Consider the following 11,886-nt stretch of genomic DNA (forward strand, 5'->3'; position numbering starts at 1 on the left):
GCAGCAGCACTTGGGCTCCAAGTGCAGCAGAACTAGAGAGACCTCCAGGAGCCAGTTACAGCCCCCGGTCACTGGCCAGCCCATTGCCTGTAGAAGTCAGCATGCTGAAGTTGACATTGATGCCTCAAGGGACTAGCTACCAGCTAAACAAAACTGGAGCACAGGGCTAGCCAAGCATAGATTCTCTGTGACCCTGTGTCAGGACCTGTGATCCTATTGTAAAAGCCAGCTATGTTACCTCCTTGCCCTCTGAGACTCCCAGGGAATCCCCAAGTAAATGAGGAGGGGAGTTATTTACATCTCCTTTGTGCCTCCGTCACAATTTTTTTTTTCTTTTTTTTGGGGGGGAAACCAAGAAGTGATGGGATACTTTAAAAAAGATATATTTGTTCCCTTATGAAGGCTTACTATAACAAAGCATGAATAATTTGCCCCATTAATTATAGATAGTGGAAAATGTGTAAGTATCTATGTGGTTAAAGAAGTGAGCGTACTGTCACTGACAGTATCAAAACTGTCGTGTACAGCCTGGAAAGGCAAATGCATTTGAATATAACTGGTGGGTTAGAATATTTAAAAGCCAGGAGGCTATAAAATCTAACTATTAAATATACTGAGAGCAGAAATGCTCATTTGCTTGTGCAGAGGAAATAGAGCAAAGATACACCACAGCAGAGAAAGCTAGCAGGACAAAGGAGATACTATTGACTCATTCCAGACTGCCGACTTAGCAGCTCAACTTTGTTTCCTTTTAACTTTTGTAACAGTAGGAGCTCAAAGCTTCTCAGTCTATTTTCTGCACAAATAGAAACACCCAGACTTCAAAAAGTAGTACACTTTGAAGAAACCCAGACCATTAACACATTAAAAACTCCGTGTGCTACTAAACAGGGCTTCACGGTTACTTGCATTTTGCAGTGAGTAGATGCTGATGTTTTACTAATAATAATTTTACACTGCTGCATTCTGGCAAACAATTCTCGACAAGTATCAGTTTGTAAAACACTTTTTGTTGGTTTTAGTGTGATACAGATTTATTGACTTTGCAGTGGGTAAGTACTACTTTGATATTTTCACAGACTGAGTAAAAAACCTCACTTCCCCCCCACCCAGTAGCATATTGCAACAAGTTTCTAACCCTCTAACACTACACTCGTAACATTGGAGAAAGCATACGATATGTGAAATTCAGATTTTTGTCCTCAGCGCTTTAATCTATTTCCCATTACAAAAAAAAAAAAAAAAAAACCCACCAACACCACCGACAAAAAACCGGCTTTTTATTGTCCACTCTGGACAATTAAGTCTTCAAGGCCATCACTAGGACAGCTTCTCTGCTCACATTTTCCCTGTGCCAAACCCCACCAGGGGCATGTTCCCGGGCGTCCCAGCTTGCTCCTAAGCGGGTGCCCAAGACTTAAGACAGAGGTTTAACTTCACAGATATCCCCCGCTTACAAGTACACCTCGCCTCTCTCACAAGAAATCGCTCCTCGAGTGTACAGTATGCGCTTAAAACGTCATAAAACGTCATAAACGCAAATTAATCGACATCATGTAAACCAGCCCAATACTAGAGCGTGTACATTTGATTTAACTGTTGAAGCATTCGGTCTTGGGCTCGGCTCCCCAGCCCCCCCATGTTCACGGCTCCGGTCCCAGTGGAGGGGGGGGAAATGCGGGCGGAGCTCCCGCGTCCTGCCTTGGCGTCGGGGGCCGCGCCACCCCCCGTTGGCGTGGCGGGCTGTCACTCAGGAGACGTCACAATACGCCTGTGTGAGCGCTGTAAACACTCGGGCGGGCGTGTATGTGTATGAGTGTCGCGGGGGCGCGCCTCCCCCCCCCAACCCCCTGGCGTAAGCCCGATCCGGGGGGGGAGGCGCGCCCCCGCTTGTTTCCCTGCGCGCATGGTAGCGGCACGAAAGGTAGCATCACTGGAGCAGGGATGATGTAATTCTCCCTCCGGCCAGTAACTGCCTGCGCTTGCACCGATCCGACTGGCAAACGGGAGGGGGGGGGTTGTGTTTTACTCGTATCAGCATCTCCTGATCGCGCAACCCCCCCTTTAAACGCCGCTCCGCTCGTCCCGTCCCCCCCCACCGCCTCCCCGCGGCGCGGAGGAGGGATAGGGGTTGGGGCGGGGAGCAGAGGGGGGGAGCCCCGCGTCGTGTGTGCAGGGTAAACACGCCGGTGAGCGCCGCGCCGGCGGTAAACAAGTCTAAGGTGCCCTCCGCCGCTGGGCAACTTGCTGCGGGCGGGGTGTGCCCCCCCCCGCGCACACACACGCACACACATACACACACTTCCCCCTAACAAAAGCCCGTTTAATATCAGCGTCAGCTTTTGTTCGGCGGGCAGCGGCAACCGTCCCCTCTCCTGATCACTTCATTTCACCGGTTCCCCCTCCTCCCAAATCCGCGGATCCCCCACGCCCCGTCCCCCGTGGGCGCATCCCCACTCGTTCTGTGGCTCTTCTCCCCTTCAAACCCCCCCAGTCCCCGGAGCGCCTGGTCCCTCCCGCCCGCTCTCCGGGGCAGCAAGCAGGTAGGCGAGCAGGCAGGGCCCCACGCTTCCCTCCCCCTTGAAAAGGCAGTAGCTAAGTGGCACTTACTGTCAGAAGAGGAGGGGAGGAAAGCCCTTCTTTCGGTGCAAAAGCAAAATAGCCACTCGCAGGACGTTGCCAGCAGAGGAGACAGCGAGGAAAAAAAAATACAAATAATCTTCCAGTAGCGCGTGTGTGAGAGGGGAGGAGGGAGGATTCGCCTTTTAACCGGAGAAAAATAAAATCAAAAAAATAACCAGCCCACCCCCCACTCGGTTGCCTTTTTTTGTGCAGTTTCAGCAAAGCTGCGAGGAAGTTGGTCCTTTTGTTCCACTATTTATAGATTGCGTCAACATTGCGAAAAGGAGAAGGCGGAGCGGTGGCACTTACTCCTCGCCGGGGGGGGGTGGTTAGAGGGGGGTGGGGGTGAAGATATCGGGGTGGAAAGGCGGGACGGACACACACACAAGCAAGCCCGGTGTATACAAGCGACCTCAGCGCTCTTCCCACCCGCAGCCCTCCGGAGCACGGGGGAACCGGGCGGTGCGGCGGCGGGGAGAACCGCGCTGCTTCCCCGACCGGCTGCCGCCGCACAGCACCGCCCCGCGGGCGGCGAGGCGAGGAGCGCCGAACCGAGCGGCGGGGCCCAGGGCCCCGCCGCTCGGTTCGGCGCTCCTCGCCTCGCCCGTATTCTCCACCTTCACCCTCCCCGCGGTGCGCCTCCATCCCCCCTGATAGAACCTGTTGCGACCCCTCAGTTGAAAGCTCCCAGGGCAGGTGCACACACTGTCCAGCTCCGCTTTCTTTCCGAAGTGGCCGAAGGGTTAATTCGGGAAGCCGAGGGGAAAACATTTTAAAACCCGGGGATCGTGAAACTTAGAAGTCTCTCCTCTTTCGCCACCCGTGAGGAAGGCGGCGGGCTTGAGGGGGTGGGGGAAACCGGCGCTTTTCTGGCCGAAGGCCAATGTTTCTAAAGTGAATGTAAACAAAGAAAACTGCAAACACCAGAGGAGGGCCTTCCACCGCCGCCAAGGCTGGGTAACGTGTTACCAAACGGGTGCCGAGCTTTGCCTACCCCCCGTTTCCCTCTTCGTCCTCAGTGCCTACGGTCACCCCGGCCACCGCCCCGCTGGACGGGGGGAGTTTCCGCCGGCGGGGACGGCGCAGGGTAACAAACCTCAAAAAAAAAAAAAAAAAAAAGGCTGCTTTTTAAAATTTGCTTTCAACCCGTTGGGGGTTTTTTGTTTGGTTTTGGGGTTTTTTGGGTGGGTTTTTTTTTGGCTTTTTTTTTTTTTTGAGAGCGAAGGCTCGCCCCTCCCGCCCCGGGAGGCATATCCGCCGTGCCCCGGGCGGGCGGAGGCCGGGATCGGGCTTGCCCGAGCCTGCCGGGCGCTCCCGGCTGCGGCCTCGGGGTTGCGTGGAGCTGCTGGTAACGTGCTCGGGGAAACATTCACGGAACTCCTGCTCCGTTAGCAAAACCTTCTGTGTTTAGGCGGGGAAATCCTCGCTTGCTCGCACCAAGGCCGGAGGGGTTTCACTGCGAGGTTAGAGAGGAGCTGGAGGGAAGGAGGAAGGCTGGAGGCGTGTGTGGCCGTGACACCGGTTGCGTGATCGCTCTAAAAACACCCGTGATGGACATGCGAGCGATGTGAAATCCAGCCGTCGGACTGGGCGAGGTTTGGAATTTTTTTTTCTCCCGCTCCTCACTGTCGTGAAATCTATGGGCGGATGATTTTCCCTCTTAGTTATGCTTCGTGACAACGGATGCCTTCCCGATGATGATTTTTCTGGGGGAGAGTGCGAGTCCCTCGGAAAATCTCCCGCCCCACCCCAGCCCACGCACGGCCCCTGCTTGCTGGGGCGCTTGGGAGCTCAGGTAATGGTTGCGGAAAGCTCCGAGTGAATAAAATAAAATCCGTTACTGTGGTTCCTTTCCTGAACCGTCCCCTGATCCCGGGCTTTCCCTCTCTACAACTTTGTGCTTCACAGTGAGGTCGCCGTCCCATTTCGCTGCTCTTGCGACAGAACACGAAGCTTGCTCATCCTCCGTGAGCTCTCCGTGGGGACTGTGGATACTTTTTTTCCTGCTCTGCTGCGGTTAAAACAAAATAAAAATAGAAAATAATAAAAAAGAGAAAAACGAAAATTACCTAGTTCCAAGGCGAACAGTGTTCAGTGTCACTTAAAAGACGGATGGTCTTTTGCGTGCAAAACCCTTGGCAAAAGTGAACTCTTTTAATAGCCCTTGAACTGGTGATGTAAAAATTGACTGGTGGTGGAAAGTAGCAAGTAGTGGTAATAAAGAATAGATACAAACTATCAACCGTGAATAAGCCTTCCTGGAAAGAGCCGAGAGCTGGATAGGGAGTAGGGGTCGGCAAATTCCCTTGCTGCTTCTCTGAAAATTTAGAAGAAAATGGGAGTGTGACGCGCTGGCACAACTTTTTAAAAACACGCCTCTGGGACAAAACTGTTTTTAAAAAAAGAAGAGTAGCATTGCGGTGGAAGTGGATGAAGGAAGATAAAAGCGAGAGATGAAAGGTGCGAGCACTGAGGAGCCGGCACGTCTGCCCCCAGCGCTGCCCGCTTCGCCGCAGCCCCACCGCCCGGAGCCGGGGGCTGAACTTCGGCAGAAGCCACGGCGTTCAGAAATGTCGCAACAGCACTTTGGAAGTCTCTAAAGAAAAGCTGAATTGTTCGAACTTAGGTAACTTAAGGAAACTCGTTATGACCTACATTGCTTTTTCTGAGTCAGCAGCCTCAGCCGCAGCCCCGGCGGGTCCGGCCGCGCTCCCGCAGCCGCCGCGCACCCGCGGGCGGAGCCGCCTCCGCCGCCCCCCTCCCCCGCCGCCGCCCGGGCTCGCTGCTCCACGGGTTTACAAATAAACTCGCCTGGATCGAGACAGTTTCACTTCTGCGTCAGGAATGCCTCCGCGCGTTTGGTTTTTTTTTTTCTTCTTTTCTTTTTTTTTTTTTCTTTCCCAGGTTTGCGGACAGAGCACTTTGCCTGCTTCTGTAGTGGTTTACCGGCTGGTTTGTGAGGGGGAAAGCTAATTTAAGCGAAGGACAAGGGATTTTTTTCCCCAAGTTTTTAAGAACTGTACTATATTTTCCGAAGAGGTACTGATTGTTTCCTGCACCGCGCAGGACATGCCTTGTAGGGAAAAGTTCCTATGTGTTGCACACTTCTTTGCTCTTCAGATAGACAAGGAAACTCTGCAGTTCAAAAGCTTACCAACAGCTTTCCATATTATTTCTGTAATGTAATATGAAAGTAGCAACGATTAATCTCCAAATGTTCACATTCTGAAGACTCATAGTTTAATCCAGTTTGCAGCGAGCTCGGACAGTTACACGGACCTTTTGTAAAACTCACGGTCAGCATCAGGGGGAGAACCAAGAATGTTTTAACATCTTAATTAAAGTAATCTGTGCGCAAAGTTACCGCATCACCCCAGCCGGGCAAGGGACTGGGAAAATCAGCCAGTCCGCTTGCTTTTATGTTCAAAATGACTAAAGAGTCGGGATGAAATGACCTCAAAAAACTCCGCCTTTCGAAAAGAAGCTCTCGGTGTCTCTCCCTTGCCCCCCGCCGCTCCCCCGCGATTCTCACTTTTTATTTATCGACACGCCGTTGACATCGCAACCAAACTGAAACGAGAAAAAGCAGCTCCAAATGCCTGGATTTTCCGGTCAGGCGTTTACCGGGTTTGCACGCTGCTCCGAGCGCTGCTTTTGGTATTATGATCATTATCACTGATATATTTTTGCAAACTTTCAGGATCTTATTGGCCAACTACAGCAACTCACCGCATTTCAATATGGGACAGAGACAACAAATCCGAATTCCTTTATTTTTTTAAAAAAAGAAACTTTCAGAGCAGTGCGTGCATTAGGTGCTCTGTACTAACAACTTTTAGCAGCTCTGCGTTTCCTGCAATAGTGAGATTTCAGTCTCCCTTCTTAAGAAAAATAGCGAAATTTGGAGATAGCGATCAAAAGCTGCTCCCCGTGCCCCTAAGCAGCGAGTGGGGCAGGAAAACGCCAGCTCTGATTTTGGGGTTCGTGAAAGGGTTGTTTCTCGGTGGGGAGGTGACATCTCTCCCAGCCCCGTTTCCCCACCAGATGTTTGCAGCTGGACACGGGGGAACGTCGCCGCTGTCTCACCGTGGGGACGAGCAGCCACCTCCGCTCTGCGCCTGGCGGGTGCTGCCAACCATCACCACAGAAATTCAGCATATGCCTGATTTTATTTTTCAAAGAACCCCCAAAATTCCCCCGTGGTGTCACGGAAAGAGCGCGGTGGTAACCGCCGCTTCACAGATCTCCTTGCTCACAAGCCCCAAATGTCAAAGGCGGGGAAAAAGCATTTGTGCTTAGGGAGGAAAAAAAAAAATCAGACATAGCTTGGGAGGAGAGGGGTGTGAGGGAAGAAGGGGTGAGAAGGGTTTTGGCTGTGCAGGAGCTGACACGATGCGTTTCCACTTCCATCGAAGGGGGAGCGACTCCGGCATCCCGCTCCGGGGTCCCGCTCTCTTCCCTGGCGCTTTGCTCGGGGCTTATCCGGGAGCCCCGCGGCTCCCCCGGTGCCGCAGCCCCCGCGCCGTGCGGGGCAGCCCCGGGACCTGCCGGCCTCACCCTGCCCCTCGCTCGGACGCCTCCGGAGGGCTTGGGCAGCCCCGCAGGGGGTCGAGGGCAGGCGGCAGAGCCCTCCCCGTTCCCCCAAACAGCTCTCCGTGCGATCAAGCCCACAGAATGGGCTCGAAAAGGGAGACTTTGGGAGACCTGTGGAGGGAGTGGACGTGATCTGCGCGTCAAAGCGAAGCTGAAGGATCAGCAGCCGCAGTTAACACCAGTCACTTCTACCGAGATTTTGAGACTTTTTTTTTTCGGTCTGGAAACTTTTCTATCTAGAGCTGCGTAATTTCGTAATTAGTTTTTCAGACACCGTTGTCTATATCCAGCGCGTGCGACAAGGTTGTTAAAAGACTGGATGTTTTTTGCTTACACCGACTGGATCTCTGCAAGACTTAATTAACCCCCTGCGCCTCATCACGTTTTACCGAACAAACTAGCAATTTGAGCAGCCTGCGGTCAGCTCGGTGCTGCTCTGCATTGCAGGGCTGAAAGGTACGATGCAATGTCCTCAAAGTGATTGTAGACTTTCAGGATATTACCGAGGTTAAATGAAAGTCCCGGGATGGTAAGAGCAAAAAACTGGTAGCTGTCCAAGAACAAAATCGTTATTTTTAATTGAGTCGAGTTGGCTTTTTTTTCCCCTCCCTTTTTCTTTCCTATCGTAGCTGCAAAGTAGCTTTGTTTGTGTAATTAATGGAGGCTTTAAAACGTGCTCGTCACGACCGACTGGCGGGAGGATACATATAGCAAATAATGACAACCCCTAGCGAAAGAAATGCGGTCACCTGGGTTTGGATGGCGGTGTCCCAGCAACGATTTGTCTTTTCCTGTTTGACTTTTTCTTCTTTTCCTTTTTTTTTTTTTTTTTTTTAAAAAACTTTAATTATTTCAGAGCTGTGGCCAAGAGCAGAGGATGTTATTTCAGAAATACTCTCCGTGACCCCCGAGTGGCCCCTGGCCGGAGAGGGGCGGCCGGGCACCGGGGCCGGGAGCACGGGGAGCTCATTTTCTAGCCGCGAATGTAAAATTTCTCTCTCCTTTTCGTTCCCCAGTTCAAAGATTTGGCTGATAACAACCAAATCTCTGTGTGATCGCTTGCTTTCCTGCCAGGCTCAACATCCAGCTCATCCTCTCGATGTCAGGTTTCCGAGTGCCCCGTTTTCGGACACTCTTTTTCTCAGAGATGACCCCAAGCCCATATTTTTATGTGTCCCCCCGTCCCTCTGCCGCCCCAGTGGCACTGGGGCTACCGGTTTCGTCTCTCGTCAAACTGCGCGTAGATTTGGGTGTAAATTCAGGCAGTTTGAGCTCTACAGACGCCTACGCTATCTTCCTATTTGGCGTAATTAAATTAAGTGATTTTAAATCTCGTCGTTACGAACACCAAATGCAAATACTCGGCATCTTGAGTGTGTGCTGGTACTTTTATTTCTCTCGGCACATGTGGAGTTATTTAGCATATAGAAAGAAGCGAAGAATCACCTCCTTTTAGCAGGTCAAATGGTGCAATTTATCGAAGGAAGTTCAGCGAGTCAGAAGACGCTGGAATAGCGCTGTGAAAAAAAGCAGCAACAACTGTTTTGTGGTGGTTTTCTGTCCCGAAGTTTAACCGCCTTCTGGATTTGAGATAGCCGCTTCTTCTTGCTTTTTTACTTGTCCTGGCAAGACACCGAGTTCCGAGGGGCCCGATCCTGCTCCCGGGGCAGTTACCGGCGAGGTGGTGGCGGGGCCGGATGCCGGAGGGGGGGTCACGTCCACACGTAGGTCTTGGTCAGGCGAAGCGGTGCGGAGAAGCCGCTGGCAGCCTCTTGCGGATCTGTCTCTCGAGCTGGTTTTGGCTTACGGGAAAATGAGTAGTTACTGTAAAACGTTCAAATTGCTCCGATGGAAACTTCCCGGTGTATTGGAAATACGTAAAGACGGGAACGATAATGACAGAACTTTGAAAAGTAACTTCTGACTCCCTGAAAAGCAAGAAAAAAACCTTTCAGGACCTGGTAGTTAATGATAGTCATTTCCATCCCGCTTCGCTGAAAGCAAACCGCGTGTGTTTGAGGGAGTTTCAGACTTTCCGTTTCCATCACCCTCGAAGAGCGGGGGAGCCCTCCTTGACCCACCGCCTGTCCCGTGGTCCACGGGCACCGCCGAGTCGCCGTCCCTCTTGCCCGCAGGTTTCCCCGGGAGGACACCGGGCGAACCTCCCGGCAGCGGGGTCTCCCTGCCGCCGGTATTCGTTTTTCCCCGCTCCCCCCGTGCCTCCTTGGCCGCCCTGGGCAAGGCAGAGGGCCCGGGGACCTCCGGACGGGCACGGCCACCGCTGCCACCTGCGTTGCGCTCCCCAGCCGGGTCGAGCTGTTCTGCAGCGCTGCAAATACTTTCGAGTCATTAGTGCTTCTTAGTTGCCTTTTTTTTTTTTTTTTTCCTTTTAATTGTTTCTCTGCTTTCTCTACACCAGCCTCTTATCTTTTTCTCGCAGACACTCGACCCAGTGAAACCAGTAGGTGTGCAGGCAGTTGCGGCAGCCCGGAGATCTCGCTTTTTTTCCCTCTCCGCTAAACGCTGCAGTTAAAATGCTGGCAGCGTGGTGATTCGTCTCCAGCTGCTGCTGCTGGTCAGTATTTACCGCTAGACAGTCATTTATCTCCCGAGTTCAGCTTATTATTATTATTTTTTTTTCCGGAAGGGAAATGCAAAAGAAATTTGTATTCGGCCATTTTCTGTAAACTTGACACCCCGAGCTGCGGTTTTGTCCGTGCTCGCACTTTCCTGGGAGAGCCGAAGCGTTGCTGGCGTTTCCCTGTGCACGGTAACTTTGTAAACACTACAGCTGGGCTGCAAAGCAACTTGTGGGTCCCCATCGACAGAGCCCCCGGCTCCTGTTCCCGTCGGTGTTTCTGTGGCAGTGGTCGTGAGCTGTCCCGGGCCACGATTAACTCCTCTCGTGACCCTGGGACTGTCACCGAGGGGTGCACTCGCCGAGTCCCTCCGTTTCGTGCCGCCCGGCCGATACACGGGGGGCGACCCTCGCCCGAAGGCAACCCGGAGGACGCATCGGAGGAAGATGGATACCCGCCGAGGAGCTGTGGCAGTGCTGGGACAGTCCGGGACTGTGGTCGAACAGTGCTGGAACAGTGCTGGGATAGCCTGAGACTGTCCTAGAACAGTTAGAACAGTGCTGAGACATTCTGTGACAGTGCTGGGACAATCCTGGGGCAGGCTTGGACTGTCCTGAGACAGCTAGGATAGTGCTGTGACATCCTGGGATAGTGCTGGGACAGCTTGGGACTATGTCGGGACTGTGCTGGAACAGTTGGGACAGTGCTGGGACAGTCTGGGACAGTTAGGGTAGTGCTGGGATATCCTGGGATGGTGCTGGGACTGCTTGGGATTGTGCTGGGACGGTGCTGGGACGGTGCTGGGCAGGCTGGGAGAGGGCAGGGCCAAGTAGGAGCGAGCAGCCGAGCCGAGTCAGGGGAAGGCAGGGATAGGGGATCCCCGGCCTCGGCTTCCCCCGTTCCTAGCGGGGAGTCCACTGGGGACACCCTCGACCCCGGGGCCCTGACCCGCCTGCCCACGCCGGGCTTCCCAGGCAGCACCGCGGCCTCTGGGCGGCCGGTGCGGAAGGTCGGAGCGGGACCGGGCCGGCCTGCGGAGCTGGTCCCGGGCTCTCCGGGCAGCTCTCCCGGGGCTCTTGGCAGCCGTCTGCCGCCTCTGGCCGTGCTCTCCGGTAATACGGGGCTGCCGTGCTGCGGCGTTCAACGTGTCCGCGTCTCCGCATCTCTTCCATGTAAAAATCAGCGTCTAGCCCAGAGCTCGGAGAAACGGCCGATAACATCAATCCATTCTGGTTTCTCCCAATACACCTTGTGGTTTCCTCCCTCGTTGTTGTTTTGTTTATTTGTTAGTTTTTCTTTCCCCCCTCCCGAGGACACGGGGCGGCTGCCCCCCTCTCCGCCGCCTCCAGTCCACTCAGAGCGGCACTACCGATGGTTCCCCATAGCTCGGGGGCGACCCGACGTGCTCCTGCTCACAGACCTCCTTCTGCCCGTCCATTTGTCGCGGCAGAATCGGACCCGTTAGGTGGAAACTAAAGGGCAAATGACAAAAAATAAAACACTGACGTAAACATTAAAATAAAAAAAGGTGGAGTTACGTTTGCATCTCAGTCGTGGCCTTTCAGAGCTCCCAAGCAAGCTGAAAGCTGCTGGAGTACTTCGTGTAACTGAGAGTGTGGGACAACGTTTCCAGGAGAATAATTTAGGCTTATTATATCTATATTATTATATATATCAAAGACATCAATACTCATCTATTGAAATTGAAAATTATTTGCACTCTGAAATGCCGCTGGCTCTGGAAAAGTGTTTTCTTCATTACTTTTGCTTAGAGATATAAAATGCTGACCTTTCTTGGCCGTGGGCATTTAGCAGGCCAAGCTCATTAAAGATGTGTGTTTTGTACAATCCCACAGGACAACTTTAATCGCCGGTGAAATGTTATTTGACTTGGCAATGTAACAGTGGGGATTTGACTCATCAAGATGTAAATTAAGAGTACATAAAGAAAAAAATGTTTCTCTACGTACATCTGAATGTGTATGCCCTCATTTTAATAGATTAATTAATATTACTTCTCAGTCATAAATTAATGAGTGCTCTAGGGGGAATTCAGGGAAGAGTAACCAAAATGATTGGTGTACTAAAGGGC

General features: G+C 52.6%; 2 long non-coding RNA genes across 3 annotated transcripts in view; both read right to left on the reverse strand.

The window, feature by feature from the left end:
* The window catches only part of LOC309444607, a 93,759-nt gene extending 90,331 nt beyond the window's left edge, over window positions 1–3,428 (reverse strand). The window contains exons 1-2 of one of the 2 annotated variants that reach the window (XR_014185104.1): window positions 3,327–3,428; window positions 2,611–2,762 (exon numbers count right to left, since the gene is read on the reverse strand). This is a non-coding gene — a long non-coding RNA (uncharacterized lncRNA). Of the gene's footprint in view, window positions 1–2,610; window positions 3,131–3,326 lie in introns of those variants that run through there. The other variant, XR_014185105.1, reaches the window with a different exon arrangement.
* Window positions 3,429–8,015: 4,587 nt separating this feature from the next.
* On the reverse strand, window positions 8,016–11,557 carry LOC309444622. Its single transcript, XR_014185112.1, has 2 exons — window positions 9,297–11,557; window positions 8,016–9,143 (listed from the first exon to the last, which is right to left on the reverse strand). It is a non-coding gene; the product is annotated as an uncharacterized lncRNA (long non-coding RNA).
* Between the last annotated feature and the right edge of the window lie 329 nt (window positions 11,558–11,886).

This window comes from Streptopelia decaocto, assembly GCF_964273445.1.
Source record: "Streptopelia decaocto genome assembly, chromosome: 1".
NCBI lineage: Eukaryota > Metazoa > Chordata > Aves > Columbiformes > Columbidae > Streptopelia > Streptopelia decaocto.